The 25742-nt window shown below is 45.5% G+C and overlaps 1 long non-coding RNA gene and 1 pseudogene across 1 annotated transcript in view; both read left to right on the forward strand.

Annotated features, from left to right (window-relative positions):
* Window positions 1-25742, forward strand: part of LOC149450389 (uncharacterized) — a 489998-nt gene that overhangs the window by 88162 nt on the left and 376094 nt on the right. The window lies entirely within an intron of this gene.
* Window positions 22041-23617, forward strand: LOC149450391 (E3 ubiquitin/ISG15 ligase TRIM25-like; annotated as a pseudogene).

Genomic DNA, 25742 nt, shown 5'->3' on the forward strand with positions numbered 1-25742 from the left:
CCCAGGGTGAACATCCTGAATTGTGCCCCCCCCCCCAAGATGTATGAGCATTATGTGTTAGCAAAAATCCCCTTCCCCTCAAAAAATGGACTAATCTGCCTTCTTATCCTCTAAGCATTCCCCCTCCTCCCAGTACAAATCTGCTCTTTGCTGAAATCCCCTTTCCAGCACAAATGTGTGCCCCCACCAACCCCCCCCCCCCCAGCTCAAATCCACTCATTCCTGAAAAAAATTCCCCACTACTAGTACAAATCCTCTACCCCTCACCTCAAATTTCACTTCTGAGCACAAATCCTCTCCCCCTCTCTAAATCCCCCCTCCCAGCAAAAATTCTCCCCAATCCCCCCTCCTAACACAAATCCCCCCAATCATCCCTGCTAGCACAACCCCCCACCCCCCACCCCCACCCCACAAAAAAAACCTCCCCTACTTGCACGAATCCCACCCCCAACCTTCTTTTGGTGCCCCCCCACCTCACATGATATCACAGTGCCCAGGGCATCCACCCCCCAACCCACCCCTTGTCCCAGCCGTGCAGACAAGATCACCAGGTGAAAACAGAGGGGAAAAGCCTAAAAAAAGAAAACTAATGCAGCCAAGAGAACAAAAAAGCATCGGGTGGTAAAAAAAGAAAAATGCACCTGTTGGTTGTCTCTGTGGAATTCTACTGAGAAGTCATTTTACCCTTTTATATGTGTTGTTTTATATATTCCATGCATTTTAAGGGTTTAGATTCCACTTTTATGCATTTTATCTTGTCTCTATTTTTGTGCCATTTTATGTTCTGGGATTTGATTATTGTGTGCTGACATTTTATTGTACATTTTATTGTCCAACTTTCATCTTTCATGTTTCAATAAAGTTTTGCCGAAACCTTGAAGTGCTCGGTTTAGTATTTTGAAGCGTTCATTTTCAGGCTTTGGTTACAATGTATCTAAAGCCATCCTTTGTTTTAGCTTTGATAGAGTAGGGAAGGGTTAGAACCTCGCTCAGTTTTGTTTTTACATATTTTCATTTCCTGTTCACAGAGACACAAGGAAATCTCTCCGAGGTCAGAGGAATCCCCCTCTTAGTCTAGGGTCACACCTATGCAGGTTGCGTTTGATGTGTTTCTGCATTGCGTTTTGCGTTGTGTTTTGCATTTTTGCCGCGTTTTTTTTTTCTTGTTGCTAGGCAGATTTAAAACGCAAAACGCAGCAAAAACGCAATACATGCTTTTCTGCAGCGTTCCCTGTAAAGCCTATAGAACCAAAAACGCAACGTTTTGCTTTCAAAAAAGTCCCTGACCCTTTCCATAAAACGCACCGGGTGAAAAGAGATGTGAACCTGTCCCATAGGAAATCATGTTAAATGGACTGCTGTGCATTTCTAAAAAACTCTACAGAAACCGCTTGGGTGTGAACCTGGGGTTAGATAGGTGTCACTGGAACACATGGGGGGGGGTTATGAAAACCTGAGCACTCAGAATCTGGTGCAGCTGTGCGTGGGAGCCAATCAGCTTCTAGCTTCTTCTTGCTCAATTAACCCCTTTGCATCTAAGGGTAAAACAAATGTTAATGCCTAAGCACAATTTTGTAACTTTGACATGTGTTAGTGAATCTGTACATATCATCACTACTACTGTGTGCATCCAGGTGGATTATACCGCAATTATTTCGGGAGAAATTGTACTTTCATTCATTTGATGGTAAATGATAATGATATCTCCTGATTTTTATCGATAATAGTAAAATAAATCATTTTTTTTAATTTAGCTGGATATTTCTTGCTTCTTCCATAACCTATCACCAAAGAACAACCCAAAATAAATTCTCCTGCTCCTGGCGATCGCAGCGATACCACATGTGTGTATGTTAGTTGTGTTTGTACCCGTAGTACAGCCTAGAATCAACAGAGCGCATTCTGATTTTTTTCTTTTTTTTTTATCCTACATAAAACACACCGACACTAACTGACACCGACACTAACTGACACTGACACTGATTTAGAAAAAAAAATCCTGATCAAAATAATACTGACCCTGACCTTGACCCAAACACTAACCCTGGCACTGACCGAGGTCTGACAAACCTCCATCTAGGTTTTTTTTCCAATTATTAGTTTTTATAATATTTATTACACACAGTTGTTGTTTTTCTCTCTGCAAGGAGAGAGGTAGAGAAAATGTATCTCCTACATTCAGAGAGAGGAAACATGGGGGTGGGCTTCACAATGACTGATCTCTGTGATAGCCAATAAAAGACCATCACAGCAATCAGGTGACCTGGAATCATTCTGTGCTGGGAGCGTGCTGCATTTAGAGAAGGGGCGGAGCTTCCCCCTCCAAACCTGCTGGCAGTGCCCCGCCTCCTCCTGATGTAAGGTATTAGGGACTCTGGGGAGTGGACTGTGATGGAAGGAAGGGGAGGGCTCTGGGGAATGGACCCTGATGGAAGGAAGGGGAGCGCTCTGGGGAGTGGACCCTGATAGAAGGAGGGAGGCTCTAGGGACCCTGATGTAAGGAGGTACCTTGATGTAAGGTGGGGGTGAATATAGGGACCTTGATGTAAGGAGCAATGTTCCAGGAACCCCGATGGGGAGTGGACCCTGATGTAAGGAAGTAGAGACTTTGGAGAGTGGACCCTGATGTAAAGAAGAGGGGGCTCTGGGGAGTGGACACTGATGGAAGGTAAGGGGGCTCTGGGAAGCCTGATAGAAGGAAGGGGGGATCTGGGGAGTCTGATGGAATGAAAGGGACCCTGGAGACCATGATGGAAGGGGGGATTGCACTGGGAACCCTAATATAAGGAGGGGGTCCTGAGGACACTGATGTAGGGAAGAGGGGGGACCCTGATTTAACCAGGGAAACTCTGAAGACTCAGGGACCTTGATATTTTGGGTGGCTCTGGGGGCCCTGACCTAAGGGGGGTAACTCTAGGGACTCTGATATTAGTGGGGACTCTGTTTGAGGGGGAACACTGATGGGTATTCTTAATGTAAGGGGGGGATCATCCACTCCCACAAGTCCCTTCAACTGTTAGACAAAATCTGTCCTCTGTGTCACTTACTACTGACCTCTGAACTCTGGGTCACTACTGACCTCTGAACTCTGCTTCCCTTACTACTGGCCTCTGTCCTTCGCTCTACTGACCCCTATCCTCCGCCAAGCAGACCCAGTGCACTGCCCTTCTGAGCCCTGTCCTCCGCCAAGTAGACCCAGTACACTGCCCTTCTGACCCCTGCCCTCTACCCAGCAGACCCAGTACACTGCCCTTCTGACCCCTATCCTCCGCCAAGTAGACCCAATACACTGCCCTTCTGACCCCTATCCTCCGCCAAGTAGACCCAATACACTGCCCTTCTGACCCCTGTCCTCCACCAAGTAGACCCAGTACACTGCCCTTCTGACCTCTGTCCTCCACCTAGCAGACCCAGTACACTGCCCTTCTGACCTCTGTCCTCCACCTAGCAGACCCAATACACTGCCCTTCTGAGCCCTGTCCTCCACCCTGCTGGCCCCTGTACACTACAATAGAAACAGTTGACCCCTGTATACTGCCCAGCTGAACTTCCATCCTCAGCCACCCTGACAGTATCAATAAAGTAAAACATGGCACCTGCCCCGGCCTTTAACTGGCTTATGAAGCAAGGACTACATGAACCGGGCAACGCATGTCAGTAATAAAGGAAAAATAAAAAAGGGGGTTCAAAAATCAACTCACCAGCCAGCTTGCCAACAACCAAATTAACCTGTCTAACAGTATGCGTTAAAAACAGGGGTTTAGTTAGCACACATTTGCAAATACATACGTAAGCCACAGAGCCACGTCACGGCACCCTCATATTCTGTGGTCCTAACTCTACAAATTTGAGTCCTACAAAAATGTGCACCTGCTCTTGGTCTATCCTTTAAATGCATGTGCCTCTACTATGGGGACTCAAATTTGTAGAGTTAGGACCACAGAATATTAGGGTGCTGTGACGTGGCTCTGTGGCTTACGTATGTATTTGCAAATGTGTGCTAACTAAACCCCTGTTTTTAACGCATACTGTTAGACAGGTCAATTTGGTTGTTGGCAAGCTGGCTGGTGAGTTGATTTTTGAACCCCCCTTTTTTATTTTTCCTTTATTACTGACCCTGACAGTATCTACTGCACCCCCACATCAAACAGACTAGATCCAGCGCTGATCAGATTCCTCTATTTTACTCTCCAACCATCATAACAAATGAAATCTGATTGGCTGATAAAGGCAACACAGAAAACTTTCCTTTCAGCCGATTTATAGACACGGGACCCAAAGTAAATGTAATTTTACATGTTATAGGCAGATATATATCACCATCAGACCACCGAGCAATGAGGAGGCCATAGAGATGTACAGATCCCATTTCATGGAAGATCAGAGATAATATTTGTAGTTATCACTGTTTGTGATGTCACGGCATTGCTGTCTTTTATTGAAGATGATAATATGTGATTGTATATATAAAAACTTCAGTAAGATCCAGAATCCCCATTAAAAGGTCAGAAAATGTATTGTGGGATCTGTTATTTCTGAATGAGACCTCCATAATGTCTCCTATTGGTGGATGAAAAAACATTCCTTGAAGATGTAAATTAATAGAATAAAATGCCCCATGTGGGCCGGGTGATGGTCAACGTGAACGACCATCTGCAAATCCTGCATCGCCTTCCAGCTACTGATTGCAGCATTGGACACAAAGTGAAATGAATGTTGTATAAGGATAAAGGTGATCCTTACTAGATCCTACATCAAAACAATATATTATGAACTAACAGTAATAAGAGCGTTCATTTCAGCTAATATATATATACTTGTGTGAGTTCTATTGCATTAGAAAAGGCTATTATTATGGGTATATAGATCTATGCACTTTTTGTCTGGCTATATACTGTATATACAGTTGTTTTTGTGTAGTCAGCTACATTTGATATGTGATGGTTCCACTGTAAGCCAATGGGAGTGTAAGGTATTCATACACCATTGGGAGTGTGAGCTATTCATACACCATTGGGAGTGTGAGGTATTCATACACCATTGGGAGTGTAAGGTATTCATACACCATTGGGAGTGTGAGGTATTCATACACCATTGGGAGTGTGAGGTAGTCATACACCATTGGGAGTGTGAGGTATTCATACACCATTGGGAGTGTGAGGTATTCATACACCATTGGGAGTGTGAGGTATTCATACACCATTGGGAGTGTGAGGTATTCATACACCATTGGGAGTGTGAGGTATTCATACACCATTGGGAGTGTGAGGTAGTCATACACCATTGGGAGTGTGAGGTATTCATACACCATTGGGAGTGTGAGGTAGTCATACACCATTGGGAGTGTAAGGTATTCATACACCATTGGGAGTGTGAGGTATTCATACACCATTGGGAGTGTGAGGTATTCATACACCATTGGGAGTGTGAGGTATTCATACACCATTGGGAGTGTGAGGTATTCATACACCATTGGGAGTGTGAGGTAGTCATACACCATTGGGAGTGTGAGGTATTCATACACCATTGGGAGTGTGGGGTATTCATACACCATTGGGAGTGTGGGGTATTCATACACCATTGAGAGCGTGAGGTAGTCATACACCATTGGGAGTGTGGGGTATTCATACACCATTGGGAGTGTGGGGTATTCATACACCATTAGGAGTGTGGGGTATTCATACACCATTGGGAGTGTGGGGTATTCATACACCACTGGGTGTGTGGGGTATTCATACACCATTGAGAGTGTGGGGTATTCATACACCATTGGGAGTGTGGGGTATTCATACACCATTGGGTGTGCGGGGTATTCATACACCATTGGGAGTGCGGGGTATTCATACACCATTGGGAGTGCGAGGTAGTCATACACCATTGGGAGTGCGAGGTATTCATACACCATTGGGAGTGCGGGGTATTCATACACCATTGGGTGTGCGGGGTATTCATACACCATTGGGAGTGCGGGGTATTCATACACCATTGGGAGTGCGGGGTATTCATACACCATTGGGAGTGCGGGGTATTCATACACCATTGGGAGTGCGGGGTATTCATACACCATTGGGAGTGCGGGGTATTCATACACCATTGGGAGTGCGGGGTATTCATACACCATTGGGAGTGCGAGGTATTCATACACCATTGGGAGTGTGAGGTATTCGTACACCATTGGGTGTGTGGGGTATTCGTACACCATTGGGAGTGTGGGGTATTCGTACACCATTGGGTGTGTGGGGTATTCGTACACCATTGGGAGTGTGAGGTATTCGTACACCATTGGGTGTGTGGGGTATTCGTACACCATTGGGAGTGTGAGGTATTCGTACACCATTGGGAGTGTGAGGTATTCGTACACCATTGGGAGTGTGAGGTATTCGTACACCATTGGGAGTGTGGGGTATTCGTACACCATTGGGAGTGTGGGGTATTCATACACCATTGGGTGTGTGGGGTATTCATACACCATTGGGAGTGTGAGGTATTCATACACCATTGGGAGTGTGGGGTATTCATACACCATTGGGAGTGTGGGGTATTCATACACCATTGGGAGTGTGGGGTATTCATACACCATTGGGAGTGTAAGGTATTCATACACCATTGGGTGTGTGCGGTATTCATACACCATTGGGTGTGTGGGGTATTCATACACCATTGGGAGTGTGGGGTATTCATACACCATTGGGAGTGTGGGGTAGTCATACACCATTGGGAGTGTGAGGTATTCATACACCATTGGGAGTGTGGGGTATTCATACACCATTGGGAGTGTGGGGTATTCATACACCATTGGGAGTGTGGGGTATTCATACACCATTGGGAGTGTGGGGTATTCATACACCATTGGGAGTGTGAGGTATTCATACACCATTGGGAGTGTGAGGTATTCATACACCATTGGGTGTGTGGGGTATTCATACACCATTGGGAGTGTGGGGTATTCATACACCATTGGGAGTGTGAGGTATTCATACACCATTGGGAGTGTGGGGTATTCATACACCATTGGGAGTGTGAGGTATTCATACACCATTGGGAGTGTGAGGTATTCATACACCATTGGTAGTGTGAGGTATTCATACACCATTGGGAGTGTGAAGTATTCATACACCATTGGGAGTGTGAGGTATTCATACACCATTGGGAGTGTGGGGTATTCATACACCATTGGGAGTGTGAGGTATTCATACACCATTGGGAGTGTGGGGTATTCAAACACCATTGGGAGTGTGAGGTATTCATACACCATTGGGAGTGTGAGGTATTCATACACCATTGGTAGTGTGAGGTATTCATACACCATTGGGAGTGTGGGGTATTCAAACACCATTGGGAGTGTGGGGTATTCATACACCATTGGGAGTGTGAGGTATTCATACACCATTGGGAGTGTGGGGTATTCAAACACCATTGGGAGTGTGAGGTATTCATACACCATTGGGAGTGTGAGGTATTCATACACCATTGGTAGTGTGAGGTATTCATACACCATTGGGAGTGTGAAGTATTCATACACCATTGGGAGTGTGGGGTATTCATACACCATTGGGAGTGTGGGGTATTCAAACACCATTGGGAGTGTGGGGTATTCATACACCATTGGGAGTGTGGGGTATTCATACACCATTGGGAGTGTGGGGTATTCATACACCATTGGGTGTGTGAGGTATTCATACACCATTGGGAGTGTGGGGTATTCATACACCATTGGGAGTGTGGGGTATTCATACACCATTGGGAGTGTGGGGTATTCATACACCATTGGGAGTGTGGGGTATTCATACACCATTGGGTGTGTGGGGTATTCATTCACCATTGGGTGTGCAGAGTATTAATGCACCATTAGATGTTGTAGATAGTCCACTATACATCATGAGTGTTGTGAACTGATAAGCAATAAGGGGTGTAGCATGTAAAACCCTATAAGAGTGTGACCTGTAACCAACTTAATCAGAGGACCTGCTGGGCAGGGCAGGGCAGGGGTGCTCTCATTCAGCTGTATCAATAAATATATGATTTGGAGCTCTGGTCTGCAAGGTTGTTTATTTCAGGTTTGAAGCCGTGAAATTCCCTAAACATTTTTGGTACCTCTGACCCGGATCATCGTTGAAGCCAGGAGCTCACTGCAGCCTATACACATCTCAACTACAGACAAGCAAGGCCTAATAGGTGAGCTTATTCTCCCATAAAAAACTTGTCTGTGCTTGGGGAATGGAGAGGATGCAAGTGTTCCAGTTGCTAAACGCATGATTACAAGAACCCAGACGAGAGAGCATATGTAATATGTAACTATTGTAACTGTGTGATTGTACTATCTGTTATCTGTTATTTGTGCTATTTGTTATTCTGTTCCTTGTCTTGTCTGTGGATGATGCTATTCTCTAACTAACCTTGCGGTATGTGAATGGGTTCCAGGTATAGTCTCTGAATTAGCAGGGATGATACGCCGTTATGGGCAGAAGAATGGTCATTGCTATTTTAGCTGGTGACTGCTCCGGAGGGGCTATGAATGTGTAAGTGATTGTGGGTAAGATGTGGTTGAGGTAAGCTACCCTCTTGCTGAGCAGAGGAGAGAGCGAGAAACATAGAAATAACAGATAAAGAATGCAGAGCACTAAAAACCGCTCTCATACTGTCAGCCTTTTACTTACTGTCTCAGCCTTTACCATCAAGTTTCACTGATTTGTGACATCTTTTGACCTGAGTCACTTTGGGTAACATTTCATAGGAAACAAAAGGTGTTTAGAAGGCTGTGTCTGTCCTTTTCTTTATATCTGTCTCTGATCTATATTTTCTTAACTCTGTTTCCTTAAGTGTTAAAAAAATGAACTGCAGAAACCAAGTGTCTTCCGTTGGGCGGACCCGGTTTATTGCTTTGTGGAAGCCAGGAAACTGGCTGTGCTGATATGGAGACCTTGGCAGCTTGTCAGGAATGTACTAATCTAAGCAAAAATAACACTTTGCGATGTGCTAAAAAGTTAGTAAATAAGACTCTGTAACTTTGTTTTGTCAACAGGGAAGGTAAGAAGAAATTAACCGGTTGACGACCAGCCGCAGTACATATACTGCGGCAGGGCGGCACCGCTGTGCAAAATCACGTTTATAAATGTCATTTTGCATATCAGGTAGGAGGCTTGCATGAGGTGTGCGACAGCCCTACCAGCGCCGCCGATCACGGCCGCGGGTGTCAATCACCAGGTCCCGGCTGGTCATTACCCGCCGGATCCCGGCGATTGCTAGCAAACAGTGACACAGAGCACAGCTGCATTGTTTTCAATGCAGCTTTGCTCCCTGTCAGTTCCCAGCACACTGTGTCCGGGACAGCGTGCAACAGTGAAGCACCCCCCTTGCCCACTAGTAAAACACACCCCTCACACAGTTAGCCCTTTGATTGCATAAAAAAGTTAACCCCTTCCTCCCCAGTGCCATTAGCACAGTGTCAGTGTTTTGTTTTTTTTTTTTGCACTGATCACTGTATTGTCACTGGGGATGTCAGTGACCCCAAGTCAGTTCTCCCCAGTGTCAGAATGTCTGCCGCAGTCCTGCCGTAAGTCGCTGATCACCGCCATTATTAGTATATACAAAAAAAATTTAAAAATTCAGTATCTATACTGCCATTTGTAAACGCTATAACTTTCATGTAAACCAATTATTTTACATGTATTGGGATTTTTTAGCAAAGACATGTCGCAGAATACATTTTGGCTGAAATGTATGACAAAATTAGATTTTTAACTTTTTTTACTGGACATGTTTTATAGCAAAAAGTCCAAAATATTTTTTTTCTCAAAATTGTTGTGTTTTTTTTTATAGCACAAAAAAAAAAACTGCACAGGCAATTAATTACCACCGAAAGAAAGCTCAATTTGTGGAGGAAAAAAGATGTAAATCTTATTTTGGTGCAGCGTTGTATGACTGCGCAATTGTCAGTTAAAATAAAGCAGTGCCGTAACACAAACGCTTATGTAACCGCCTCCTGACCGCCCTATAGCAGAAATACTGCTACAGGGCGGCACAGGTGCTCAAAATCACATGTATATACGTGATTCGCACTCCGGTGGTTTTCACGCCCCTCCCAGATGGCGTCAGATTGCCTGTCAGAACCCCATTCATCACATTTAACACCTTGATTGCCAGGAAGATGCTCATACACAATAAACCTCCATTGCTAGTATAGTGTCTGAACGGATTAATATGTTTGACCAGATCAGCACTATACCAGTGTTCACATTAGTATAGCGTCCCCAAAAATGCAGCGTTAGCAGGATCAGCCCCGGCACCTGCCAGCACCTGCGTTTAGCCCCTACGCGTACCCCCCCTTCTACCCCAGCAAGTGCAGTGTCAGTAGGTCACTGTCACTTGATACATTGCACACAAAACCGCAGTGTTGGCAGAATTAGGCCTGATCTCTGTTAGCACTTGTTGGTAAATTTTGATGACTCTCATATGCATCAGAGTGCCAGTACTAGTGCCACGCTACCTTTTGGTGAACTGGCGACACCAGTGGTCTAGTACATCTTGGTTTTTCACATCTTAGGTTGTAAGCTCCCAGAATCAGGGCCCTCCTAACCCTATTGTATTGAACTGTATTGTTGCTGTATTGTCTCCCGTTATACACACATTTTTTCTGGCAGAGATTTCTTCTCTTTTTTTCATTCAGTCCACAGGCTGCATACAAAAAACAAAAGAACATAGCATATACAGTAATACCTTGGTTTACGAGTGCCTCTGTTAACTAAATTTTTGGTTTACGAATGAAAATCCATTGAAAATAATGCCTTGGTTTACAAATTTTTGACAAATTTTTTTCACAATACTAAGTGTATGTCAGTGCTGATTTTTAAATGCAATTGCACTCTTTTTTTTCTTCAGTATAGCTCACAACATTAGCTGTCAGTTTCCCAGAGCTAAAGGATACTTTGTATCTTTTAAGAAATTGAAAGGAAACATTGTATCTTTTAAGAAACTGAAAGGAAACATTGTATCTTTTAACTTGGGGAAATAAACTAAAATAAATTTTCTCTCTTTCAGCTGGAGGGGGAAAGTAACTGCTGAATTTCTGAACTACTGTATAGTGAAGAAAAAAAAACGTTAATTACCTTTAAAAACTGGCACCTGACAGCTGAGTGAATTGCTGACAGCTGAAACATTAACACATGGTTGTCACTACTAAAATACTGCATGAGTTAATAAAACAACTCATGCGGTATTTTAGTAGCGTTTACTGTTTTTCTGAGCTTCTGAACAAATTAATTGGTTTTCAATGCATTCCTATGGGAAACAATGTTTCGGTTTACAAATTTTTTGCTATATGAAATGTCCTGCAGAACTAATTAAATTTGTAAACCGAGGTACTGGTACATCACTGGTACATCACTGGACTTTGAATGGTTATACCAGGATGATGCCTACAGCTGCAGGCATCATCCTGGTATCGTTTTTTTCAGCCGGCAATCAGCTTTCATGTAAAAGCAATCCTAGTGGCTAATTAGCTGCAGGATTGCTTTTACAAGCAGTGGGGTGCGTGGTGGGGTGGCGTGGTGCCGCCCGTTTTAGGTGGCGTTTTAGGGGGGTGGCGTGGTGCCGCCCCCCCTTCCAACGGAAGGGACACTAAGTACAGGGGCGGGCAGGGGGCTGCTGTGTCTTACCTGGCTCCGGGCCCAGTCCCATGACGATCCAGTCCAGGAAGCGCAGCTCCTTCATCCTCTCCGGCCGCTCCCTCACTCGATGTTGGCTCTGCCGCTCGGCTTCGCCTCCTCACCGGTGATTGGGCGCCAGAACTGTAGCTCAGGAAAGGCACACAGGCGGCCAATCACCTGTGAGTAGGCAGAGCCGAGCAGCCCATGAACACCGAGTGAGAGAGCACCCGGAGTGAATGAAGCAGGACAACTGACCGCCCGGTAAGTGTGCTGTGCTGATGGTGCTGCTGCAACCAGGTATGCTGGCTGCAGCAGCACCTAGGCTGGAGCAAGGGTCAGCAAGTTAAGTGTCATAGGGAGGAATAGTGCCCCATCGTTGGTGTCACTGACACCAACGATGGGGCACTATTCCTCCCCCCACTGACACCAACGATGGGGCACTATTCCTCCCCCCACTGACACCAACGATGGAACACTATTCCTCCCACTGACACCAATGTTGGGACACTGACACCAATGATGGGGCACTATTCCTCCCCACTGACACCAAAGACGGGGCACAATTCCTCCCACGGACACCAGTGATGGGGCACTATTCCTCCCACTGACACCAGTGATGGGTCACTATTCCTCCCACTGACACCAGTGATGGGGCACGATTCCTCCCACTGACACCAATGATGGGGCACTATTCCTCCCACTGACACCAATGATGGGGCACGGTTCTTCCCACTGACACCAATGATGGGGCACGATTCCTCCCACTGACACCAATGATGGGGCACTATTCTTCCCACTGGCACCAATGATGGGGCACTATTCTTCCCACTGGCACCAATGATGGGGCACTATTCCTCCCCCCACTGACACCAATGATGGGGCACTATTCCTCCCCTCACTGACACCAATGATGGGGCACTATTCCTCCCCCCACTGACACCAATGATGGGGCACTATTCCTCCCCCCACTGACACCAATGATGGGGCACTATTCCTCCCACTGACACCAATGATGGGGCACTATTCCTCCCCCCACTGACACTAATGATGGGGCACTATTCCTCCCCCCACTGACACTAATGATGGGGCAATATTCCTTAAACACTGACGCCAATGATGGGGCACTATTCTTCCCACTGACACCAATGATGGGGCACTATTCCTCACACACTGACACTAATGATGGGGCACTATTCCTCACGCACTGACACCAATGATGAGGCACTATTCCTCACGCACTGACACTAATGATGGGGCACTATTCCTCACACACTGACACTAATGATGGGGCACTATTCCTCACACACTGACACTAATGATGGGGCAACATCATTGGTGTCAGTGTGAGGAATTGTGCCCCATCATTGGTGTCAGTGGGATGAATAGCAGTCCATCGTTGTCGGTGGGCGGAGCTTTAATAGGAAGAGGTGGAGCCTAAAGAGGAAGGTGTGGAGTTTGCAGGTGAAAGGGTGGGACAAATTTAGATGTGGGGGGGTGCCCGATTTTAGTCTTGCCTAGGGCTGCACAAAGCCAAAATACACCACTGTCCACACTATATCCAGCTGGGCTTCGGGGGGCTGCTCATAATACCACCTATTTTTTTGATACCCCAGCCACTTCTGCCCAGTAGTTGGACACATATCAGTGACCCGATTGTTCTCCTAATCCACCTTGAACCCCGATGAAGAAAGAAACATTATTTTTTCAATTACTTTTGGAAGATTTGTGAAGCTCGGCCTAAGCAAAAAAAAAGAGCCTCATTGCAAATAGAGTTCCTTTGGGTCCTTTTTTCCCCTATAATGCCTAATACAGGTGTGTTCTGCACAGGTCACCCGGCTCCCCAGGTAGTGGCTCCTGCGAGGAGAACGTTTCTGTATAGTCAGTTTGTAAATTTTTCTATTTATGGTTTTCAGTTATTTTTTTTCTTGAGGTTTTTTGGCCTATGGTCTTTCCTGATCGTGTGGAATTTTTAATGATGTGGGTCAGAGGTCAGTGCTATTTTCATGAGCCGGTACACCAGATTTACTCGGACACAGTACAAATTGGTCTTTTCAAGATGCTGACTCTGTTTACCCTGAAATCCTTCATTCTGTGAGGCTCCCACTACACCCTTTTCCTTTCTTTGTTTTCTTTTTTTTTTTTGGCTCCGCTAGCTGGAGTGGGACATAGTGCAGCCATTTTGGCTGATTTATTATGGGAACTCTGGCTGACACTTTGATATCCTGGAACATGAGAGGACTCAGTGATCCTACTAAGTGACAGGCTGTGTTTGCTGCTCTGAAATTTTTGCTCAGATACTTTAAAATATTTGAAACACACTACTTTTAGTACTCAATATCATTCTACTTATACCTCCTATTCTAGAGGGATTTCTATTTTAATTTCCAATGCGGTGGACTTCTCCTGCAGCCAGGTCCAAAGGGATGTGAAAGGGAGATATACAGGTATATTTCTGTATTGTACCTTATTTAGGAAACCATGTTTGGTGGCTAATATTTATATTCCTCGTCCCTATTTACCCGATGTCTAGAGATGAGCGAATCGAACTTGGCGAAGTGGAATTCGTTTCGAATATTAGGAAAAATTAGATTTGCGTCGAATCCGAATATTAGCAAACTTCGGATGCACGAATCGAATTTTCTTCTACAGCCGGCAAAAAGTGTCCCTGCAGAGAGCTCAGCTATTTCTGACAGTTCTCTGACAGTTCCTTCACATTTACAGCGGTTGAAACATTGTATCTATTTGTTTCCATTTAGGATACAGATGTTTTTATTCGGAAACAAATAGATACAATGTTTCAACCGCTGTAAATGTGAAGGAACTGTCAGAGAACTGTCAGAAATAGCGGAGCTCTCTGCAGATACACTTTTTTCTGGACTGGAATTCTTCTTTATCCTCATCCTACTTCTTCTTCTTCTTCTTCTTCTTCTTCTTCATCCTCATCCTACTTCTTCTTCTTCTTCATCCTCATCCTACTTCTTCTTCTTCTTCATCCTCATCCTTCTTCTTCATCCTCATCCTACTTCTTCTTCATCCTCATCCTACTTCTTCTTCTTCTTCTTCTTCATCCTCATCCTACTTCTTCTTCTTCTTCATCCTCATCCTACTTCTTCTTCTTCTTCATCCTCATCCTACTTCTTCATCCTCATCCTACTTCTTCTTCTTCTTCTTCATCCTCATCCTACTTCTTCTTCTTCATCTTCTTCTTCATCCTCATCCTACTTCTTCTTCTTCATCTTCTTCTTCATCCTCATCCTACTTCTTCTTCTTCTTCTTCCTCATCCTACTTCTTCTTCTTCTTCTTCTTCCTCATCCTACTTCTTCTTCTTCATCCTCATCCTACTTCTTCTGCTTCTTCTTCTTCCTCTTCTTCTTCATCCTCATCCTACTTCTTCTTCTTCTTCTTCTTCTTCTTCTTCATCCTCATCCTACTTCTTCTTCTTCTTCTTCTTCATCCTCATCCTACTTCTTCTTCTTCTTCTTCTTCATCATCCTCATCCTACTTCTTCTTCTTCTTCTTCTTCATCCTCATCCTACTTCTTCTTCTTCTTCTTCTTCTTCATCCTACTTCTTCTTCTTCTTCTTCTTCTTCTTCTTCATCCTACTTCTTCTTCTTCTTCATCCTCATCCTACTTCCTCTTCTTCTTCTTCATCCTCATCCTACTTCTTCTTCTTCTTCTTCTTCTTCATCCTCATCCTACTTCTTCTTCTTCTTCCTCATCCTACTTCTTCTTCTTCTTCATCCTCATCCTACTTATTCTTCTTCTTCCTCATCCTACTTCTTCTTCTTCTTCATCCTCATCCTACTTATTCTTCTTCTTCATCCTCATCCTACTTATTCTTCTTCTTCATCCTCATCCTACTTCTTCTTCATCCTCATCCTACTTCTTCTTCTTCTTCTTCATCCTCATCCTACTTCTTCTTCTTCATCCTCATCCTACTTCTTCTTCTTCATCCTCATCCTACTTCTTCTTCTTCTTCTTCTTCATCCTCATCCTACTTCTTCTTCTTCTTCTTCATCCTACTTCTTCTTCTTCATCCTCATCCTACTTCTTCTTCTTCATCCTCATCCTACTTCTAATTCCTCTTCTTCATCCTCATCCTCTTCTTCTTCTTCTTCTTGCCATGGGCCCCTGTACCGCCTCCTCATGCTGCTGCCAGGTCCAGAGTGTGTCATGGGTCCCTGTACGGCCTCCCATTGCTGCTGTCTCCATCGCCACACTCTGCCATGTGCCACTTTCAGGTCTCCTCACACTGCTGGTGGGTTCCATTTTGTCATAGGGTGCTGTATGGCCTCCCATTGCTGCTGCCTCCACCGCCACACTGTGGCTCCACACTCTGGTTTTGGCCCCGTGACTGCCCAAATGAGTGAAGTGTGCGGTGATTCTAAGATCGACGGCACTCATCTGCATGTCATACTGACTGTCAGTATTATTTCTCTTCCCCAGCAGACTCCAAGGGCATTTAAATTAAAGGTACAGTGTTCTGCACTAATATAAAGGCTCTCTGAAGCCTAGAAACACCCTTTTTATAAGTTAAATTCGCAGCGAATAAATTTGCATCGAATCGAATTTATTCCACAAATTCGGCGAATCAGCCGAATCGAATTTTTGACTAATTCGCTCATCTCTACCGATGTCCTTAAGGACCTCCTAAAATTTGTCTTGGATGTCCTGTGGTTGTTGGTGGGGAATTTTAATAATTATGGTGACCCATCCTTGGATAAGCATAGCTCTACCACAGGACCAGGGCCCTTGCAAACCACAGCCTTTGGCAAATATATTTAGGAGCTTGGATTGGTAGATATTTGGAGAGTATGACACCCTACCTAGAGACACTTTTCGTGCTTCTCACGTACTCATAAAACTCTCTTGTGAATAGACTTGGCCTTGGGGACAACTGGGATATTGCCCTTCGTTTTTGATATTGCCTATGCTGCTAAAGGTCTCTCAGACCACTCCCCTTTAATTCTGAAATTGTTTTTGAGGTCAAATCCCAATCGTAACCTTTTGGAAGGTGAATTCTTACTGGTTAAGACTTCTTCCCCCTCCGGGAGGTATACTGATTGATCTTCAGGAATATAGTTTAGCTAACAAGTTGTCTGTGTCCTCCTTGACATACTGGGATTCATTGAAGGCTTATTTAAGAGGTGTCCTTATAGCACAGATTTCCGGTATCAAGCAGCATTCTAAGCAATGGGAACGTGATCTAAATACTCAGGTTTTGCGGGCTGAAGCCAGATATGTAGCTGATCCCACGATGGTTAACCTACATGATTGGAAGCAATTGCAGCAAGATTATTCCTCTATTTCCCTCACGAAAGCAGAACAGAAGCGCTTTTTCCCCTTCCGTCTTTCAGGACAGCACCTTGAGAGACCTCGGCTCCTCCCCACCTGAGGAAACACCTCCACCCAAAATAAAAAGCCTTCCACTCCCCTCCGACCTCAGTTCAGGTGTTTCCTCTGGTGGGGAGACAGGTGAGGAAGCTAAGGTGCTTTCAGGTAGACAGGTTAGGGCTGAGCCGAGGGTCGGAGAGCCGGCTGGGAGGCTCAGGGCAGCAGGGAGTGAAGGCCGGAGTGTCCGGCTGCTATCCTCCCCGGGCCAGCTGCCATTCAGTGAGCATGCACCCTGGGGGACGGGGCAGCACGTACCTGCTCTTTGCCCCCCGACCCCCTCCGGTGAGTTGGAGCATTCAGGGCGGCCGCAATGAGATCTGGCGAGGATCAGGGAGAAGTCCCGCTCCTTCCCATGCTGGCATCAGTGGAACTTGCCGGGCCGGATGTCAGGGGATGGCATTTCCGGTAGAGGGAGCGGGGCTTCTCCCAGGGTCGTGGCTTCCGCTTCCAGCCACGGCCCTAGACAACACAGCGCGCAAATTTTAAATGGTGGTGCAGGAGGAACAGCCTGGGGGACAGGCTACTGCACTAGGTGACCACCCTCCTGGGAAGGATGTCGGAAGCACCAGGACCAGGGGATGCCAGCACCAGCCAGTCTCAGGTAAGGTGACTCAGAGGTGTCCTCCCCTACCTGGTAGCCCCTAGCTCCTGGGGTATTCCCAGACCCTCTGGTGGTGAGGGTCTTCTTGGGCAGGGAGGGGGTCCTGTTGGAGGGTGTCAGGCCCTTAGGCCCTGCCAGGAAGGAAGGGGGGGAACAGTGATTGGCAGTGGGTGACAGGGTCCCTTTCGGCTCCCTTTTTTGTCTTTCAGGGCAAGGCCCGGGAGAAGCTTAAGCATCAGGAGCCTAAGCGCAGATGCCCGTCATGCAAGTCAGTGCTAAAAGAATCTTGGAGGAAGGTTCTTTGTGGCCCTTGCATTGAGGGGTTAGTAAAGGAGGAGAGGCCTGAACAGGGTGACTTGGTCAGGTCAGTGAAGGAGCTGACCAATACCTTCGACTCTTTCAAGTCTTATGGAAAGGTTAGCCGCTCCCCAGTCAGCCCCTTGCCCCCCCCCCCCCCCCCCGGTGGCCTCAGCAGGTCGGAGCAGGGAACTCCTCATAACAGGGGAGGACGAGGAACCCTCTGGGGATTCCCATTTGGAAGTGGAGTCAGCTGGGGAGGGTCCCTCTGATGAGTTCAGGGGCCCGTCTCGGTACAAGTTATCCCTAGAGGAGGTAGATAGGCCATATACGAAACCCTAGACATAAAGGAGGAAGTTAAGACCTTGTCCTTGCATGATCAGATGTATCAGGGGTTAGAGGAGCAAAGGTACATGCTTGACCTGGTCTTGGTGCAGGAGCAGGCCTTTGGACGTAAGGTACTGCAAGCAGTTAGCCCGCCCGAGGGGTGAGTACTCGCTTATCCTCTCAAGGTGCTGTCCTGAGAGACGGAAGGGGAAAAATAAAGTTACACTTATGGTAACGTCTTTTCCAGTAATCTTTAAGGACAGCACCAATTACCCACCCAGTGTTGATATTTGGTTATTTGAGAATGTCTTATTATGGTCATGTTGTCTCATGTTGTGTCTCCCCAGGTGACTGGAGGTACGTTTTAAGAACTGAGGTCTGAGGGGAGTGGAAGGATTTTTATTTTCGGTGGAGGTGTTTCCTCAGGTGGGGAGGAGCCGAGGGAGGTCTCTCAAGGTGCTGTTTTGAAAGACTACTGGAAAAGACGTTACCGTAAGTGTAACTTGATTTTTCCTTCAGCAGCCATACTTCGAGGAGGGGGAAAATATGGGTCATTTGCTGGCTAATATAGTGAAGGCACAGAATTCTTGGACTTACATTTCTGAGATGCAGAGGCCTCTGAATGTTGTGGCCACTGCCACTCCAGAGACCTCTTTAGTCTTTTGTGAGTTTTTTAGGTCCCTATACAGTACTAAGGTATATTACCATGAGGAGGACTTATTGTCGTTTCTTACTTCCATTCAATTGCTGTCTCTGTCTTCCTCAGAGAGAGAAGCATTGGAGATGCCAATGACTTTGGAAGAGTTGCAGCTTGCGGCTGCTGGTATGTCTAATAATAGAGCCCTGGGGCTTGACAGCCTTCCTAGTGAGGTGTAGAAAACCTATGGAGATTTCCTTTTACCAGAACTCTTAGAGGTATTTAATAACACTTTTGAAGTTGGGACCCTGCCTCTGTCTATGAGTGAGGCTGTCATTGAAGTAATACCCAAATCAGGCAATGACCCAGCATTCTGGACTCTTATCGCCAGATATCGTTGCTTAATTCAGACATTAAGCTTCTGGCTAAAATGTTGGCTGTCCGTTTATCGAATGTTATCACGAGGATAATTCACCTAGATCAATTTGGTTTTATCCCGACCAGAGCCACGTCTATTAGACGCTTGTTCTTGACCTTGCAAATCCCAACGAGTAATGACGGTAACAGAACTGTACTGTCACTCGTGCAGCTAAAGCGTTCAATAGTATAGAATGGAATTTCTGTGGCATTGTTTGCGGCAGTTTGGGTCTAAATTTTTTGAATGGATTCAACTTCTCTATGCCGACAGCTAGAGTACAAATCAATGGGCATGTTTCAGACTCCTTTCCATTACACAGAGGTACGAGACAGGGATGCCCTTTATCACCCCTCCTTTTTGCGATGGCCTTGGAGCCCTTACAGGCAGCAATCTGTTAGTCCTCTAATATTACAGGATTTAAACGGGATACAGGATAATATAAAATAGCATTACATGCTGATGACACTCTACTGTTTTTGGGGGATACCTCCTCTTCGTTAATTGCAGTAATGTCCCTCATAACTACATATGGTTCGTTCTCCAGGTTTACAATTAACTGGGACAAGTCAGTTCTTTTGCCGTTGGACCCACTTCCATCTGATTTGCCACCTATAGCTCAGCAGAGATTGGTAGTGTCCTCCTTTTAAGTATTTGGGAGTTTTGGTTACCCCTCAGGTATCTGATTATGTGGAATGTAACTTAACACCTTTGCTAGGTAGGTTAAAACAAACGAGCAGAACGTGGTGTAAATTACCATTAACGGTGATTGGTAGAGCCATCTTGGTAAAGATGATCTGGATGCTTCAACTCCTCTATATATTACATCATTGTCCAGTATGGCTTCCTCAGACTCTTTTTCAAAAAATTGATTCTCTTTTTAGGGATCTTATTTGGAAACATAGACATTCCAGAATACGGCTCTCCACGTTGCAGCTGCCCAAGGATGGGGGGGTCTGGCTGTTCCTAATGCAAGATTATATTTTATTGCATCACAGATGCAACACTGGTATGGCTGGAATAAGCTGGATATCTTTGACCCACTTTAGTGTATTATAATCTCTCAGTTTATTAATGTTCCACTGGTACAATTGTTAGTTTGTCATTGTTTTCATCAAAAAGGTTCTTCTCTCTCTTTTAATTTAATTCATAAGGTATGGGGTTATGTCCGCACTTTAACCAAGCATGAGGGATACACTCAATATATGCCAATTTGGAATAACCCCCAGTTGTCGGAAGAAATGAAGCTTGAGGGTTTTGATATTTGGAAAAGATCTAGCCTTCGATTTCTCCACCAATTGTATAATCGGGATGTGCTCTTACGCTTTTATGAGTTGGTGGAGCACTATCATATTCTTCATAAAGTCTTTTTTCAATAGCTCCAGTTACGTCATGCATTACATTGTCAGGCTGCTACGGTTATATTTAAATATAACCCTTCCACACCATTGACTATGGCAGTGTTCACGTCTTGCCCTAAGAGAGGTCTCATAGGAGATCTCTACTCCTCTTTACGGTTTCACCTCACTTTCAGGTGCAGAGTTTAGGACAGTGGCGGCAGGATCTGGAAATAATGAAGGATGAGGAATGGGCTCAGGCCTTGAAATCCCTCACGCAGGTTTCTTTATCTCCATCACAACACCTGACTCAACGGTTTATTATTCATTATTCATATTCCACCCCACAAAAGCTTTACTCCTGGGGAAGATTAGACTCTCCGTTGTGTTTGAGATGTCATCTGGATACTGGCACACTTATCCATATGTTATGGAGATGTCCTAAGCTTCACCGATACTGGTTCTCTATATTAAATACCCTTAATTCGATATGTCCCATGCAGGTGCAACCTGATCCCAAGGTTGTGCTATTGGGTATCATTACTGAGGATATCCTTCCTGTAGAGATGCACATGTTATGGATTAGAACTCTGTATATAGCCCGTAAACTTATCCTTCAAAAAATGGATTTCTCATTTGCAACCAACTTACAGTCAGTGGTGTAACATTGTAAATCCTACTTTGAGACCTTCAAGCATAGAAACGGTCCAAAAAAAATTAGGAAAATATGGTCACTATGGCTAGAGTCTAGTGATTTCACACCTTCCTCACTATCCATGGGAATGGAAGAGGGTTGGACTTCTGCGGTGGTGGATGTAATGTTGTTGCTGCTGAGGGATCCTTGGGACATGCTGTGTTAAGATACAAGTTTTACTGGTGATTCTGACCATTCTGGTTCTGAGCATCTTAAATGATTCTGCATGATCTCTGTATAGGACAAAAAGGCTCCTTTTGTTTTTTGGTTTATATGGCCTATAATCTCAGCTGTAACTTTTGTATTTTTTTCTTTTCTTTTATACTGTTTTGTTGTCTGAAATGTTCATATGACGGTCGGCTTGGGGTTTGCTGGTGATGATATTGATTTGTTACATCATAGCTATGTCTTCTATTTGTAGCTAAACTGTTTGACATGTGAAAATATATTTCAATAAAAACTACTTGACTTAAAAAAAGAAAATCAATATGACGTATAAAAAAAACAGATCAGTTCAGAAATGTTGGAATATATCCCTTTAATTTATAAACATTTGCTTAACCCACAAACTTCCTGAAGATAAAACTGCAACACCAGCTCAGCCCCACCCTGTGCTGAGAAATGTGAGACGATCTTTAGATTTTCCGTGTCAGAGACATTTTAGTTTCATTTCTCTCTTCTGCTGTCAGCGATGGCGTCTGCTGATTTGAGAGAGGAGCTGGACTGTCCCATCTGTCTGAACATTTATACCGATCCTGTAATGCTGAGATGTGGACACAACTTCTGCCGGGTCTGTATTGATCGATCGTTGGATACACAGGAGGGGTCTGGAGGTTATTCCTGTCCTCAGTGCAGAGAAGAGTTCCAGGATCGGCCTGCATTGCACAGGAACATCACACTACGTAACATAGTGGAGACCTTCCGGTCTACTCAGCCAGATGAGAAGAAGACTGGAATCTTCTGTACTTACTGCATTCACTCTCCTGTACCCGCTGTTAGATCCTGTCTGTTGTGTGAAGCTTCTCTGTGTGATAATCACCTGAGAATCCACAGCAAGTCACCAGAACATGTCCTAACTGACCCCACCACTTCCATGGAGAACAGAAAATGCACCATCCATAGGGAGCTTCTTAAATATTACTGTGCTGCAGATGCCGCCTGTATCTGTATGTCCTGCAGGCTGGATGGAGAACACCAGGGACACAAGGTGGAGACTCTGGATGAGGCTTCTGAGAAGAAGAAACAGAAACTGAGAAACGTTCTGCAGAAACTGATGATAGAGACAGAGAAGACGGAGAAAAGAGTCCAGAGTCTGCAGGAACGTAAGGGAAAAGTACAAGAAAAATCAGCTGGTCTAACAGAGAGAGTCACTGCCCTGTTCATAGAGCTCAGGAGACAACTGGAGGACCTGGAGAAGAGAGTCCTGAGGGAGATCGCCAACCAGGAAGAGCGGCTTTCATGTCCATTGTCTGAAATGATCCATCAACTGGACATAAAGAAGAAGGATCTGTCCAGGAAGATGGGGGACATTGAGGAGCTGTGTAACATGACCGACCCCCTGACTGTCCTCCAGAAATCAGACATAGGGGACTTGTGTGATACTGAGGAGGGAGATGAGGACAGAGAGAGACATGATAGACTCCTCCATGATGGAGGGGATCTGGATGTGGCTGGAATCTCACACACATTACACACAGGGATATCTGATATGATAAAAGGGGGAAATGTATGCTTCAATATACAGGAAGCTTCAGACTTATTACTGGATGTGAACACAGCTCATCAGATGACATGAAAACTGCATCCTGGTCAGATATAGAGCAGAATCGTCCAGAAACACCAGAGAGATTTCAGTTCTGGGTCCAGGTATTAAGCAGTCGGAGTTTTTCCTCGGGGCGACATTACTGGGAAGTGGATGTCAGTGAGGGAGAGTGCAGAGTCGGGATGTGTTATCCCAGTATAGAGAGGGGAGGAGAGCAGTCAGTGATTGGAAGTAATAACAAGTCCTGGGGTTTGTGGAAGTATAACAGTGAGTGTGATCTATTACATGATAATAAAACAATCCTCATATCTCCCGATACCCCCCCTGATAGAGTCAGGATCTATGTGGATTATGAGGCCGGGCAGCTGTCCTTTTATGATCTGTGTGACCCGATCAGACACCTCCACACCTTCACCACCACCTTCACTGAGCCCCTCCATGCCGGGTTATGGGTAATGAAAGGTCGTATAAAGATCTCTGGGGGGGTCAGGAGACGTGTAAAATGATCATATAACAGGAAATCTGACCTGAATCTGGTGAAATCTGCTGAGAAATGTGAATCTGGTTCATAGGATGACACCGTTTGTAGAGATCATATATTTCTTCAATCGGTAGATCTGGTAGATCTCAGCCGAGGAGAGTGTCCTCCATCACTTCCACACCCAACAAGGCAAGATTGGGGGGGGTTATTTATCATTAGGCTGACCACACACTATACAATCTGATTGTACAATAACCTTTAGATCTACCATCAGCCATGTAGTATACGGGTCTGCCTGATGTGACCCAATAAAGAGCTGATTCACACGTGCAGTGCGGATTGAAGCTCAGGATTCACAGCGAATTGGCACAGTAGTTGTTCAGCGGTTCAGATCAGGTTTCCATCGGGTTCAAGAAAGGTTCAGGTCAGGATTTTATCCCGTTCACACATGTGCGGTTTACAAATGGTTATAGAAGTCAGTAGCCTGTAATCCGCACCTGAACCGGACCGCACTGCTCAGAAATCGCACATGACTCCTTCTCACCGCCAGTGCACCGGACCTATGTGGACAGGCACCATAGGAAGCAATGTTATGTCACATGTCATGCGGATTGGATGCGGTTCAAACCAATCCAATCCACATATGTGTGAACCGGCACTCAGAGGATTGTTTAAGTTTGTCTTCATAGGAGATAGTTTTGGTAAAGCTAAAGGAGATTTGGTGGTGTAGAGTGTGGTCAGCCTTAGATTTACCAAAAGTATGTCATATAAAGCCGGACATGAGCAATCCACTCATATTGTATCCTGGCAGACCCTCGCATTACATACAGTAGTTGCTGGAAGATCCGAAACAGATTGTATAGTGTATGGTCAGCTTTAGGGGTCCAGGTTGGGGGTTATGCTGAGGTTGGGGGTTATGTAACTTTAGCTCCCGCCTCCTGTTTTCTGAACTTTTGGACAAGCTGTATAAATTCTGCACTTTGAACAGATGTAGAGAAGAGAAGACTGCAGATACACAGGTACAACTTATGTAGGAGGATTTGTTTCCTCTCTAGGTATCTCCTGAGGCCAGTCACTGCACTGGGTATAGGTAAGGGTTTACAACCCCTTTGAAGATTTAATCATGAGTCGGTTTTATGGCCCTTTTACCCGTCTGACTGCTGAACAGCAGAGATTATGCTGGATGGTTATTCACTGTTATAAATAAGTCATCTAGAAAGGTGAAAATATTTTATTCTGTAAAGTGGTTATAAGGGAAGGACATTCTGTACCTCAAAGCCGTATTAAACCCAAAGGGAGACATTTGTTATATTGCAGCTTACCAATTCTTAGATGTGACGGCTGCATTGGTTTTATGTTTTAGGCTTTCTTTCTTCTGTTTTTATCTGGTGATCCTGCCAGTATGTCTGTTGTTTTTCAAAGGAACAAGCTCTCTTCCAGATATAGCGGTTACATGGATGAGACAAACCATCTGCCAATGACAGGGGTGATGTAAGGGACCACCTGGCGGTACCACTAGCACTCCACTGAATAGGCGTCCCCAGCGCACGGAATCTAAGTCCCAGGGTGCTTGTTCACCAGGGCCCCTGATGGTGGGGATGGACTTGGAGCCCCCCGAGACCAGGTCGTGGCTACTGGGTGCGTCCGGCAGTGGTAGTGGTATGCGCCAAGGGCTCCCACGGGGAAGAGTCTGATGTGAGGAGGTCAGAAGACCCCACTGCAAGGGATGGATGGATGGATGAGCAAGGTCAGACGGGCCGGGTCGGTAACAGAGAGGACGGCAAGGTACAAGACAGCGGGCATAGAATGGTCGGGTCACACGCCAGGTCAGCAACAGCAGGTCAAATCCAATCAGGGGCATTCAGGAGAGAGGTCAGGCAAAGCAAGGGTCAGAATAGGAGAAAGCAGCAAGGTCAGGTACAATCCGGGTCAAAACTTACAAGGTACAGGTTCACAGGTTCACAGGATGCAGGGAAGACCAGAAGGCACTGAATGACAGCTCAGGGCCATTTAAATACCCTGCGCTGCCATTGGTGCCCAGCGGGCGGCCGCGGCTTCTACTGCGCATGCGCGAACTCGAACGCCGCGGCCGGCCCGGACCTAGTGCCCGTGTCCCTGCACAGGGCGGTGCACTGCGCCTGCGCCAGGAC

The sequence above is a fragment of the Staurois parvus genome, unplaced genomic scaffold (genome assembly GCF_062004578.1).
Source record: "Staurois parvus isolate SC_StPar_1 unplaced genomic scaffold, SC_StPar_1.0 ptg000575l, whole genome shotgun sequence".
Lineage (NCBI taxonomy): Eukaryota > Metazoa > Chordata > Amphibia > Anura > Ranidae > Staurois > Staurois parvus.